Source organism: Petaurus breviceps, unplaced genomic scaffold, assembly GCF_028583685.1.
Source record: "Petaurus breviceps papuanus isolate PSGF00001 unplaced genomic scaffold, PetGlider_PUasm1.0 90977, whole genome shotgun sequence".
Lineage (NCBI taxonomy): Eukaryota > Metazoa > Chordata > Mammalia > Diprotodontia > Petauridae > Petaurus > Petaurus breviceps.
In genome coordinates this window covers 13,138,242-13,150,093 of record NW_027187391.1, presented here as the reverse complement: position 1 = coordinate 13,150,093, position 11,852 = coordinate 13,138,242, and positions in this window count along the sequence as shown.

The window sequence follows — 11,852 nt, the reverse complement described above, 5'->3', positions numbered from 1 at the left end:
TCTTTCTTTCTTTCTTTCTTTCTTTCTTTCTTTCTTTCTTTCTTTCTTTCTTTCTTTCTTTCTTTCTTTCTTTCTCTCTTTCTCTCTTCCTTTATCTCTCTCTCTTCCTCCCTCCCTTCATCCCTTCCTCCCTCCCTCTCTTCCTTCCTTCCTTCCTTCCTTCCTTCCTTCCTTCCTTCCTTCCTTCCCTTGATGTGTTCAAGCAAAAATGAGATACATGCCTGTCAGAAATGTTTTACTGGGAATTGCTGCATGGAGTAAGCAGTAGGTCCTTTCAGGTCTCTTTCAATTATATAATTCATGATTTTTTTAACATGCTAAAAGATGACTTTACATTGCATAGGATAGAATTTTCTTCTTTAATAATAGAAACTTGTTTTTTGTCTCTGTGGTACCCCACTTAAATTACTTTTGTTTGGAAATTGTTATAGACACCCCACACACTAATATGACTCTGCATCTTCAATCTTTTCTTCACTTTAATTCAATTAAATTTTGTGTAGAATTGATCTTGGTGCTCTAAGACTGTACCAAGAAGTACACAATCTCTGTTAAGGCCTACCAAGATGTCAAGCCTTCAAGAATGACCCTGGTGCCAGATTGTCTGTTGTTCTGCTGATGGTAATCACCAGATTGGCTGCAGGGTGATGAGTGAATTTTGGTTTTTTAGTGCCAGAAAAGAATGTTTGCCAAGTTATGGAGAAAAGGGATTTGTGTTATTGGACATAAACATGTAGACATGAAAGTCTGAAGTAAGGACCTCCTCTAAATCAAAGGAGCAGGAGCAGAGACAGGATGTGACCTGCAGGCTAAATTAAAACAAAGTAATTGTTTTTGGCTATTTTTTTGGAGGGCAGCTGGAGTTAAGTGATTTGCCCAAGGTCACATAGCTAGTTTTTGTGTGTCTGTGTTAAATGTCTGAGGCTGGATTTGAACTCAGGTCCTCCTGATTCCAGTGCTGGTGCTCTATTCACTGAGCCACCTAGACTCCCCAACAAAGCAATTTTTAATAGTTGTAGTAATAACCCCAAAGCTTCAAGATAGCATGAGGTGACCATGGTCGCTCAAAGGTCATGCCAGAAGAGTATAAACTCTTAAAAATCCTAAGCTGGAAAGATTTTAAGTATGGGCTCAATAATAAGGAAAGAGAAAGAAGGGTAGAGAATAAGCATTTATATGGTTCTTATTCTGTGCCAGACACTGTGTTAAGCACTTTTTTTTTTACAAATATTATCTCATTTGATCTTCATAATAACCCCAAGAGGTAAGTGTTGTTATTATTCCCATTTGTAGTTGAGGAGACTGAGGCAAATACAAGTTAAGTAACCTGTCCAAGCTCACACAGCTAATAAGTGTATGAAGCTGTATTTAAGTTCAGGTCTTTCTTATTCCAGTTCCAGAGCTCTATCCATTTGCTATCTACTGCCTCTTACATAATATACATTAAGCACTTGTTAAATCTTAAAGTGCTTCATAAATATGATGATGATGATGATGATGATGATGATGGTGGTGGTGATGATTACTACCTGAGGACTAAACTACCTAAGATGAGAAGTTTTTACAAAGCGACTGGCCACCAGATGATGGTTTCTTTTTGGCTCCAGCACCTCACAAAACTATCTCCTGAAACTTTGTGTTTGTGTGTGTGTGTGTGTGTGTGTGTGTGTGTGTGTGTGCGTGTGTGTGTGTTATCATTTTCATCAGTGAAAGGAGTTCCCACAATGGTGAGGTCACGGATCTTTCAAAGTTAAAGAAGTACAAGTATGATTACTGGGTTTTGTAGGTTGCACTTCAGAGAAACATGGCTTTACTGCTGTGAGGACCTCTAATGCTTTCCATACCAGTTTGCCTACCTAAGTACATGAATCTAGACTATGAAAAACAGAGTAGAAACAGGGTATGTCAATCACAACTCTAAAAACTAAAGTCATGAATTTGTGTCATTATAAACATTGTCTGTGATTAAAGGACTACTGTAGAATATGATTTTTTATGGATTAGTATAGTAAAAAATTGCATGAATCAGACTATATTTAAAAACTTCACTGTTAGCATGGTAGCACAAATCCAAAATGAGGAGTATGCTGGTCAATGCATAACCACCAACTTTCTTTAAAAAAAAGTGTTTGGGGTATACTTTTAATTTAATCTTCATCATTAATATTTTTTCCATAATTTTCTTACTCTTTTTCTTTTTTTTTTCTTACATAATTACTCTAGGTAATTTAAAAGTTAAATCAAATTTGTAGCATTTGCCAATTTTTGAGGCATAAGTTTTTACACCAAAAAAATGACAATGGGCTCTCATGAGCCAGGATGAGCTGACTCCTGTATGGCCCTGCCTTAAATATCCATCACAAGTGGTCACCTAACTTCTGTTTGAAGAGCTCCAAACTCTTGCAACCTCAACCCATTTCCCATTAGGTTTTGCCATTGTTCACTTCTCCATTTAATAAAGAGAAAATAGGTGAGCTTTACCCAAAGGGTAAAAACACTCTTCTTTTACTTTGCAAACCACATGCCCTGGCTTTGGTCTAAAATGGCTATTTGGTTTTGGTTTTCTGAGACGTTAGCTCTTTTCCACGCACCACTGTTTGCTGACTCCTCCAATTTGAAATGACTTTCTTGGTGACTCAGAAAGGAAAACATAAACATGGAAATGTTATTAATAAAACTTTAAAAGTTAATTCAGAATATATGGGATGATAAAGTTTGCAATAATGTGCTCTATGTATGAGCCAGTGACTGGCCAGATGAATGAAGCTTCCTCCCCTTAGTCTTGGACCCTCAAACTCCTGGGGCAGATAATTGACTGTCTGGTGAGGCACCCACATATGCTGTGCACTTATTTTCAAACCCCAACTACCATTGTTGAGTCCAAAAGCCATAAAGAGGTATTTCTGATGCCAAATGACAGAAGCATAATTTATGTTTTTCGTAATTCAAAGGAATTTCAATGCAATTGTTAAACTAATGAAATCTGAATTGCTTTTTTAGAGCAATGGTACCTCATTTGATCTATTCAACTAATTTGAAAAAGAAAGTGCAATCAGGCTGGTAGCTCTTTTTTTTAATGAAAAAAGTAAAATTGAATCTGATGCCCAATAGTTTTAAGCAAATAGCATTGCTTCAGTGGGGAAAATCCTAGAACAATTTATGGCTTTCAGCCAATACAAAGGGTTACTCTCCTCTTACCTGCCCCCTCCCCAACCCCCTTTACTATTGATCACTGCCCAAAGGTAGAGAAATATTTCTTGACTTACTAGTGATATTACTTTCAGTCTCATTTTTTTTCAACAACAGCAAAAAATTCTCAGTCCTCCAATGAAAGGATCTCTTTAATCAGATAATTGACCAGTCAGTAATTTTAGCCCATTTGTGACACACCATTTGGCAGGTACAGTAGTAATAACCATGGGCCTTTGCCTCTTTTCCTCCCTTCCCTAGCCCAGGGAATGGCATAGTGATTCTCTGTCTTATTCTGCTCCCCAGGGACTATCCCTAAACATTTTGAAATTTTGAAAAGGAGAGCCAGCTGTCAGGGGTAATGACTACAGACAACCAGTCAGACGAAACAAAAGGTGCTCTTCTCAGGCCATCACCCACCTGAGGGGGGGAAACTCGGGTTCTCACTAAACAACTCTCTTTGAGCACCATGTTTTATTCCAGGTTTCCTACAACTTAGACTTTTAAATTCTTTACAAAGCTTGGGTGAGGCTAATTGTGGAGGATGCTAACTCCCTCCACATGAATGAAGGCAGCTAAGGAAATGCTTTGTAAAATGTCACATCACAAAGGCTGAAGAAGATTATCCCTTGCTATTATTGTCTGCTTTCCTCCCTTTTATTCCTTCTCTACTCATCACATCTCCTGGCAGCCATGAATGAAATGTAACATGCTAAATGACTGACATGCATTAAAACTCCTTGACAAAACTTGGGCCTTATTTTGAAAGGCCCCTGGAAGAAAAAGGATTGTGTGCTCTTTGAATCTGAGTCTGCTGAACGGCTGCCAACTGGAGGCTGTTCCATTCAAAGGGCTGAGTGAATAAATGAGAATAACATCCTTGGGGACCTTTGGGATCAGTTTACTCTGAAAATGCTCAGCCTCACAAAGGGTCAGAGTCACAAGGTAAATGAAAATGGCTGGGAGGGGACTTTGATGGCCGAAACACTGTAACTGTAGAGGACTTGAAAGAAAACTTTATTTTTTAAAAAGGGAAAGAAAGAAAAGGGGGAAACCTCAGAATTGGAAAGTTATTTGGACTGTGAGCATAGTTTTAACATATATATTTTTATATAATATATATGTGTATGTCAAGATGTGCATATAAAATACACCTACTACGTACATGTAAAAGAGATGTGTACATGACAATGTTTAACCTAGTCATTCATATGTATCCATAAACATTGTGAATTCATTTCTGCCCACAATATTACAAAAATTGAATAGTACATTTTCTTGATGGGCTGTATCACAATTGTCCTAATGTTTGCTTTATTCACAAGTGATAAAATTCATTGAGCCATCAAATTTGCCACTTCTCTGAATTGTTCTTTAATATTTTCAATATATTTTTGTTCAATTATTCTAATTGCATTCTAATTTTCATATGAATAGTTTAAAGGATGGTGTGAAAGAGTTGGTTTCTAGGAAAGGAAGTGAGGAAAACCTCAGGAATTCTTTACATGTTTCTACAGGAGGCCCTACATGGGGTCTGTAAAATAGCCCCATACTGAGGAAAGAATAAACCTAAGTTTTGACTTTTTCGGGTCATGATTCAAAGTCTTACATCCCAAAGAACTACTGCTTATTCTGATTAAGGCCACTGAAGATCATCACCAATGTATCTGAAAAAGACCATAATGAGGTCTTTTTCTCCAACAATGTGAAAAGATGGTTGTAGGTGAGAGTGACAGTTGAAGCATGATCATAGTGAGATGGAGGAGACATTTAAGCAAATGGTACCATTGCTAGTTTGGAAGAGTACTCCTTTGACCAAATTATTTTCTACAAATTGTGCCTTAGCAAAAAGTGATTGACCCCTGAATAAAATATGACAGAGTAATGACATCCTCTTTTGAAAATATTACTAATATGTTACTTCAAATGTAGGCCTCTAACTTTTGAGAGGATGCTATTTCCAAAGATTATTATCTTCTCCAATTCAACTCCATTAGAAACTTTTGGAAGTAATCTTAGAGATCATCTAATTCAACTTTATCATTTCACAAATGAGGAAACTAAAATTCAGGGAGATTAAATAGCTAGCCTGATGTCACATAGGTTGTAAGCAGCAGAGATAATAATCAAGCCTAGGGCCTTTGACTCCAAATTCGAAGTTCTTTCCAGTATACCACACTGACTCTAAATAACACTTATAACAATTTTTTTTCCCAAAATAGGTACTCAGCAAATATTTGTCAAATGGTTTCATGGATAAATTAATGAATATAGATGTTTGGATCAGTGTGTAATTGCTATTAAATACAGCAGTTTCTATTTCTAGGAAATTCATGAAAAAGTGAAAGGACACATTTACCAAGTATGAATTTGCAGAATTTAGTTCTGTATAAAATGCTTTTTATTCAGCTAGCTTCTGAAATTGGAAAAATCATTCCCTGAAAGAATGAGGTATTTAGGGAAGAGCTCCAACACTTTAAGGTTATCATTTAATAGTTTTCAGTCATGTCGCCTGAAAGAATTAACATCGTCTTCCAAAGTGTCTTATTCCCTGGGAATAAGATGACAGAATATGAATATATTATTACATAAAAGAGTAATTTATAATTAATTTCTAAATACTCATCTGTTTAAAGTATCTATTGGGGAGGATTTTTCTTTAGTCAACAAAATAAGAAATAATCTATATGGGAATATGTATCAACTATGCGCTCCAAGAATCCTGTCTTTCTATTTTTTTTTCAAATGCAGAGTAAGAGTGACACATGGAACTTATTAAACTCCAGCTAATGGTTTCAATCAAATTTATAACTGAGCTGACTAGGCAGCAAGGATTTCAGGACCTACATCTCTAATCATAGGGGTATCCAGGGATGGACACACACGTGCACTCCCACACATATGCTCTAAGGAACTCCATTGTCTTTAATGCTGATGAGTCATGTCTCTGCCACCCACATTTGTACTCCAAGTGACACATTAAATTTCAATATGTTTTGTTTGTGTGAAAGTTTGAAGTTACAGATAAGCATGAAGACTCTGAGTATTCCTTGTACTAGATTAAATTGTATGTACTTTTCTACTTAGAAAGAACATGTAAGACCAGTGTGGGATTGGAAGAGGCAGGGAAAACAGGTTATATTTCTTTTTTTTGCCAAGGTATACCATGTGCTTTCCATACTTACTTGACTACACATGGAGGAAATAAGGAGGGGACATTTATTGCTACTGACAGCAAAAGATTGTTCATTTATTTATTTATTTTTCTTTTCTTTTCTTCAACCAAAAATCATTTAACTAGGTATTTTCAAATGTGTGTGGTTATTTACAGTACGAAAAGCCTTTTTAATGTCCTCTTCAAAGTGCTTTATTCACTCAAAAAATGAGATATCTGTGTGTAAGAGTGCTTTAATAAGAACCAGGGAATTAGAGAATCCTTAAAAGCTACCAGGAAAAGTTCTGCTAATGGACAAGCATCAGTTCTTTGCTCTGCGTATATAGTGTTAGCCTTCAGGGGGCAGCCAAAGGCAGCACAGCCCAAGTGAATTAGAGCAGAAGGGTGTATTTGAACGCTACCTTAGTAAAAGCCAAAGTAAGCACTCCTTCCTCATCTGTCATGGCATTGAGGAGCGCTGAGGCAGCCATATTTAATCAGCACCAAAGCTTCCTCTTGGGTGATGTTTGTGCTCTCTTGCAATATTTTATTCTAAGCCATTTTCCAGACAGCATTATTGATTCATGTCATTATTCTCCCCTTAGCCCCGTGAGTTTGTGCAACATGATATGGAGCTGCAGTTCTCTTCATGGACATAACCTCAGAACCCCAAAGTAAGGTGACTGTATGAAACCTTCAGACTTCAGGGCGGTTTGTAATAGAACAATGAGGATAGATAATGCAGGTGTTATAGTGGCCAGTATATTTTTACTTAGTGATTCTAAGCTCCTGTCATGACTTAATTTGAGATAAATATATTTCTTCAAACACGAACCCACCAAAAACACACAATTTAGTGTCTGTTTATCCCTTCTGTCCTTTGCTTCCTACCTGGGTGGATTTATGCTCCCATTGAGAAGATGTCTATATTTTGCTATTTATGTATGGATAGTTTAGATAAAGTACTTGCCTTCTCCTGGAGGACTCATTTTTTTCTATAAATCTGATCTTAACCTCACTTAAAACTCTGAGATGTTTGCTTTTACCTTCCTTTAGAAATACATGGGGGGGGGTGGGGAGGGAGTAACATTTTCTTGCCCCCTTTACCTAAAGACAGAGGTACAAAAGCACAAGGAGATCTTGTAGATTCATTATTTAAAATCATAATTTTTTTAGAACTAGAAGGGGCACTTGAAATCATCTTGCTTAGTCCCTTTCTTTTCTTTCCTTTTCTTTTTTTCATTTCCTTTTCTCTCTCTCTCTCTTTTGTTTTTTTTTTTTTTTTTTTTGCTTTTTTGGAGGGCAATTGAGATTAAATGACTTGCTCAAGGTTACACTGTTAGTGAGTGTGTCAAGTGTCTGAGGCTGGATTTGAACTCAGGTCCTCCTGACTCCAGGGCTGGTGCTGTATTCACTGTGCCACCTAGCCACTTCCTAAAGGGATCTGTTTTTTTTTTTTTGAGGGGGGAAGGCAGGGCCAACTGGAGTTAAGTGACTTGCCCAAGGTCACATGGCTAGTGTTAAGTGTCTGAGGCTAGATTTGAACTCAGGTCCTCCTGACTCCAGGGCTGGTCTTGTATTCACAGTGCCACCTAGCTGCCCCTATGCCCTTTATTTTCAATATGAGGAAAAAGAGGCTTACAGAGGTAAAGGGAGGCTAGAGGACACAGAAGCATGTTTGTGGCAGAGCTAGAAGTGATAAAAAAGATATCATCAAGAATCCAAATAACCAAGAAAGGATGTCAGTTGGTAAGAGACCAGAGAGACAAGCATAATAAGTCCTTTATGAGCTCCCTTTTGAAGTGCTCAAATAGCAAGAGCGAGGTGTTAACTGCAATAGGTGAATCTCTTTTGGGGAATTTGTGAGAAAACATGAATAAGTACAGAGGATGAGAATGTTTGAGCAGGTTGCTAGTGCACTTGTGGTGAATATACCCACATAGAGCCATGGCATAGATCCATCCACGTTAAGAGCACTAAAAAGCAGGTTTAGCTCACCATTTTGACATTCCCTCCCCCCCCCCCCCCCCGATGTCCTGGATTCAAGTCCAAGACTCCCAATTTCCAGTCCAGGACCTTATATACTTCATCAAGTTTCCCTTCAAGCTCCATCTTTTTGGTGTACTTGTGTGTTTGTTTCTTTTATTTATTTATTATTTAATTTTTCAGTCTTTCCCTCTTAAGAAATTGACAGTCACCAATTTTTCCAAATATTTCTTCACTTACAAACACCTAGAGGCCAGGAACGATTCATATTCATTACATTGGGATCCAAGTTTTAGTGTTAAGAGATGTGCCTCTTGTCCAACTCAGAGGTCATCTAACCTAACTCCATTGTACAGTCAAAGAAACTTATAGCCAGAGAGGGGAAGTTGCTTGTCTAAGATCACAAGGTAGCATGTGGCAGAATCAAGACTTGAACCCAGGCTCTCTGATTAGAAATTCAGAATTTATTTCATTGTGTCTGCCATTTCAAAAAGTTGTTTTAAAGAGATCGAAGATTCCATCTTCTTATACACATTCTTGTCAAAAGCCCTGAAAAAGACTTCCTTGTTTGTTTTACTTTGTTATTCAGTCATGTCTGATTTCTTGTGGCCCCATTTGGGGGTTTTCTTGGCAAAGATACAAGAGTGGTTCAACATTTCCTTCTCCAGCTCATTTTATAGATGAGGAACTGAGGTAAATAGGGGTAAGTGACCTGCCAAGGGTCACCCAGCTCCTAAGTGTCTGATGTCATATTTGAACTCATGAAGATGAATCTTCCTGATTCCAAAGTTGGTGCTCTATCTACTGCACCACCCAGGTGTCCATCTCATTACTTGGACTTTGCCAGATTCTTACTACCATCTTAAACATTTTTAATGCTGGCAATAAAGACTTTTTTTTATCATGAAGGCAGCCCTTTGCCTTTAGTGGACTTTAGAATCTGCTTCTTCTCTTGCCCTTAGAATCATAAATGCTTTTTTTGCTTTTCAGGTTCTATAATGGTGAATTTTTGTATATCACTCAAAGAGATTTATCTTTGGTATCCTCAGTTAGGTCTGAATCCCAAGGGAAGTCATACCCAAATCCCATAATGAACAAAGCTGTTTTCACCACTGTCGTTACTAATAGAGATGCTGGGTAGATTCAAAAGAAAAATATCAGTAATGGATCACACAAAGGTATTTGTTTGGTATTGTGGCAACTGTAATTCTTTTTAAAACTGTGGACAAAGAAATGACAGAATGATTTTTTAACCTGACTTCTAGTGTTCTCATTGCTGATATAGTCATGATTCCATGGTTCCATATTCATATTCATTACTAGCGTACTAGTAACCTATCCACATATTCTTATCCTGGATAATTTTTATTTTTGGTTTCACATGAATTCTCCATAGAAGATCTACCCACTGCACCAGAGGCCTTGTCCTTGTTACTTGAACTTTCCAAGGAGAACCAGTAAACTACTTGGTTTGTTCATCAGTCTGGTCCTTCACCAACCTACTTCCTTTCTTGGTTATTCATATTCTTGATATCTTTTATATCACTTCTAGAGACCAAGTGAGTACTTCTGTGTACAGATTTGCACAAAGTGTTTTTTCTTAGAACAGTGCTTGAAAAGCAGTGTATTGTTTTTTTCATTTTACAGATGAAGAAAGTGAAGCTCAAAGAGTTAATTGCGCAAAGTAAAAAAAAAAAAAAGCTAGTAAATAGCACACCTGGGTCTCCAACCCAGTACAATTATCTTAATACCTGACCCTGCTGGTTCATATTATGACTCCTTCAGAGGGTTGACAAATATCATGATTCCCCCATATTAATGTTCTGTTTCTGAAACATGCTGCCTTGGGGCGGGGGGGGGGGGAAGGGAGAGGAAAGGGATGGAGAGAAAAGTTGGAACTCCAAAACTTGTGGAACTGAATGTTGTAAACTAAAAATAAATTTAAAAGAAAAAAAAATAAAATGTCCAAAATTCTAGAAAATTAATGGTAGAACTGATAGTATATGATTTAAATATAAATGTACTTGCATTCACCTCAAGTTAATAATATAAAAATCCAGGATTCTTGTTAATTTCTCATGTTGCATTTGTTTGATATTTTAGATTTCATTTGGTCATTTTAATTACTATCCTCCATAAAGCTCTATAAATTTCCTGACAAAACATTACTTTCCTTATTTTACTAGCAGGATGATCAAGATTAGAATGCTGAGTAATATCCTATACATAGTTATTCAGATCAAGCAGAATAGAATGTTATTGCCTACCAAGTGACTTTAGGATCATCCTAATTAATATCTAGTCGAAATTATATTAATCTACACAAACATCACCTTATAAAAGCATTGTTGGGGTTTAATTTAAATCTGATGTTTCTTAATTTGTCTGAACTATATTTATAAAAGTACTTCATTGTTGTTGTTCAGTCCTTTTCAGTCCTGTCCAACTCTTTGTGACCCCATTTGGAGTTTTCTTGGCAAAGATGATGGTTTGCCATTTCCTTCTCCAGCTTATTTTACAGATAAAGAAACTGAGGCAAACAGGGTTAAGGGAATTCCCCAAGGTCACATAGCTAGTAAGTGTCTGAAGCCAGATTTGAATTCAGGTCTTTCTTATTCCAGTCCTGGACTTATATCCACTGTGCCACCTTGCTGCCTCCCCTCCTTTCTTTTTCTTTTTTTACACAATGGTATTGTGTCATGTTTCTTTTGCATGTCTTCTGAACTACTTTTCCTATTCCCTATGTTTTCTTCAGTGTTTTACATACATGAGAACCTTTATGAGCATGCAAATGTATCAGAATTCAGCTCTTGGTTGTCTTAATTCCGGGTCCTCATGCATTTTCTGTAGCTAATGTACATTCTGCATGTAAGCACATGTGCACTGCTGCTCAATGATATGAAACATGACTTTCCATCCTCACCACACAATACCTTTGTGGGGCTTCCTGCTGAAGGAGAACTGTTGTATTGAGCTCTGACAGCATTAAAGGTGTTTCATCAGTCCACAAGATGCAGTGGTAGCACCCATCCAACTGAACCAAAAGAAACACTTTGTAAAGTTTAATATTCTCATTTCATTTCCAAACAGTCACTAAATATAGTAGTATGTTTCTTAACACACACAGACTAGGGTAAAATAGAGCCTCAGTCAAGTAATTGGTATTCAATCTACTACACTCATCTTGTTTTAAAATTCCCTCTTTTTTCCTAACTTTCTCATATCAACTTACAAGTCATTTTGTAATGCCCCAGGTCATCTTGTTGTGTAGATCAAATCACTTTCTAGCCAAAAAAAGACGAATTGATATAGGAGGAAAACATTTCCATGATGGGCAATGAAAAAGGCCTAAAGAATTTTCTTGATGATCCGTTTCATTTCCTAGTTATACAGCTTACAAAAAGATAACCTCCCAAAGAATTCAATGAGAAAGTGCTCCTCTAACCTAATTGTGGGATTTCAATTTCAATTAAAACGGAATTCCCTCTGTTTTCTCCATCCCCCAGTCCAAGTCTGAAATTGA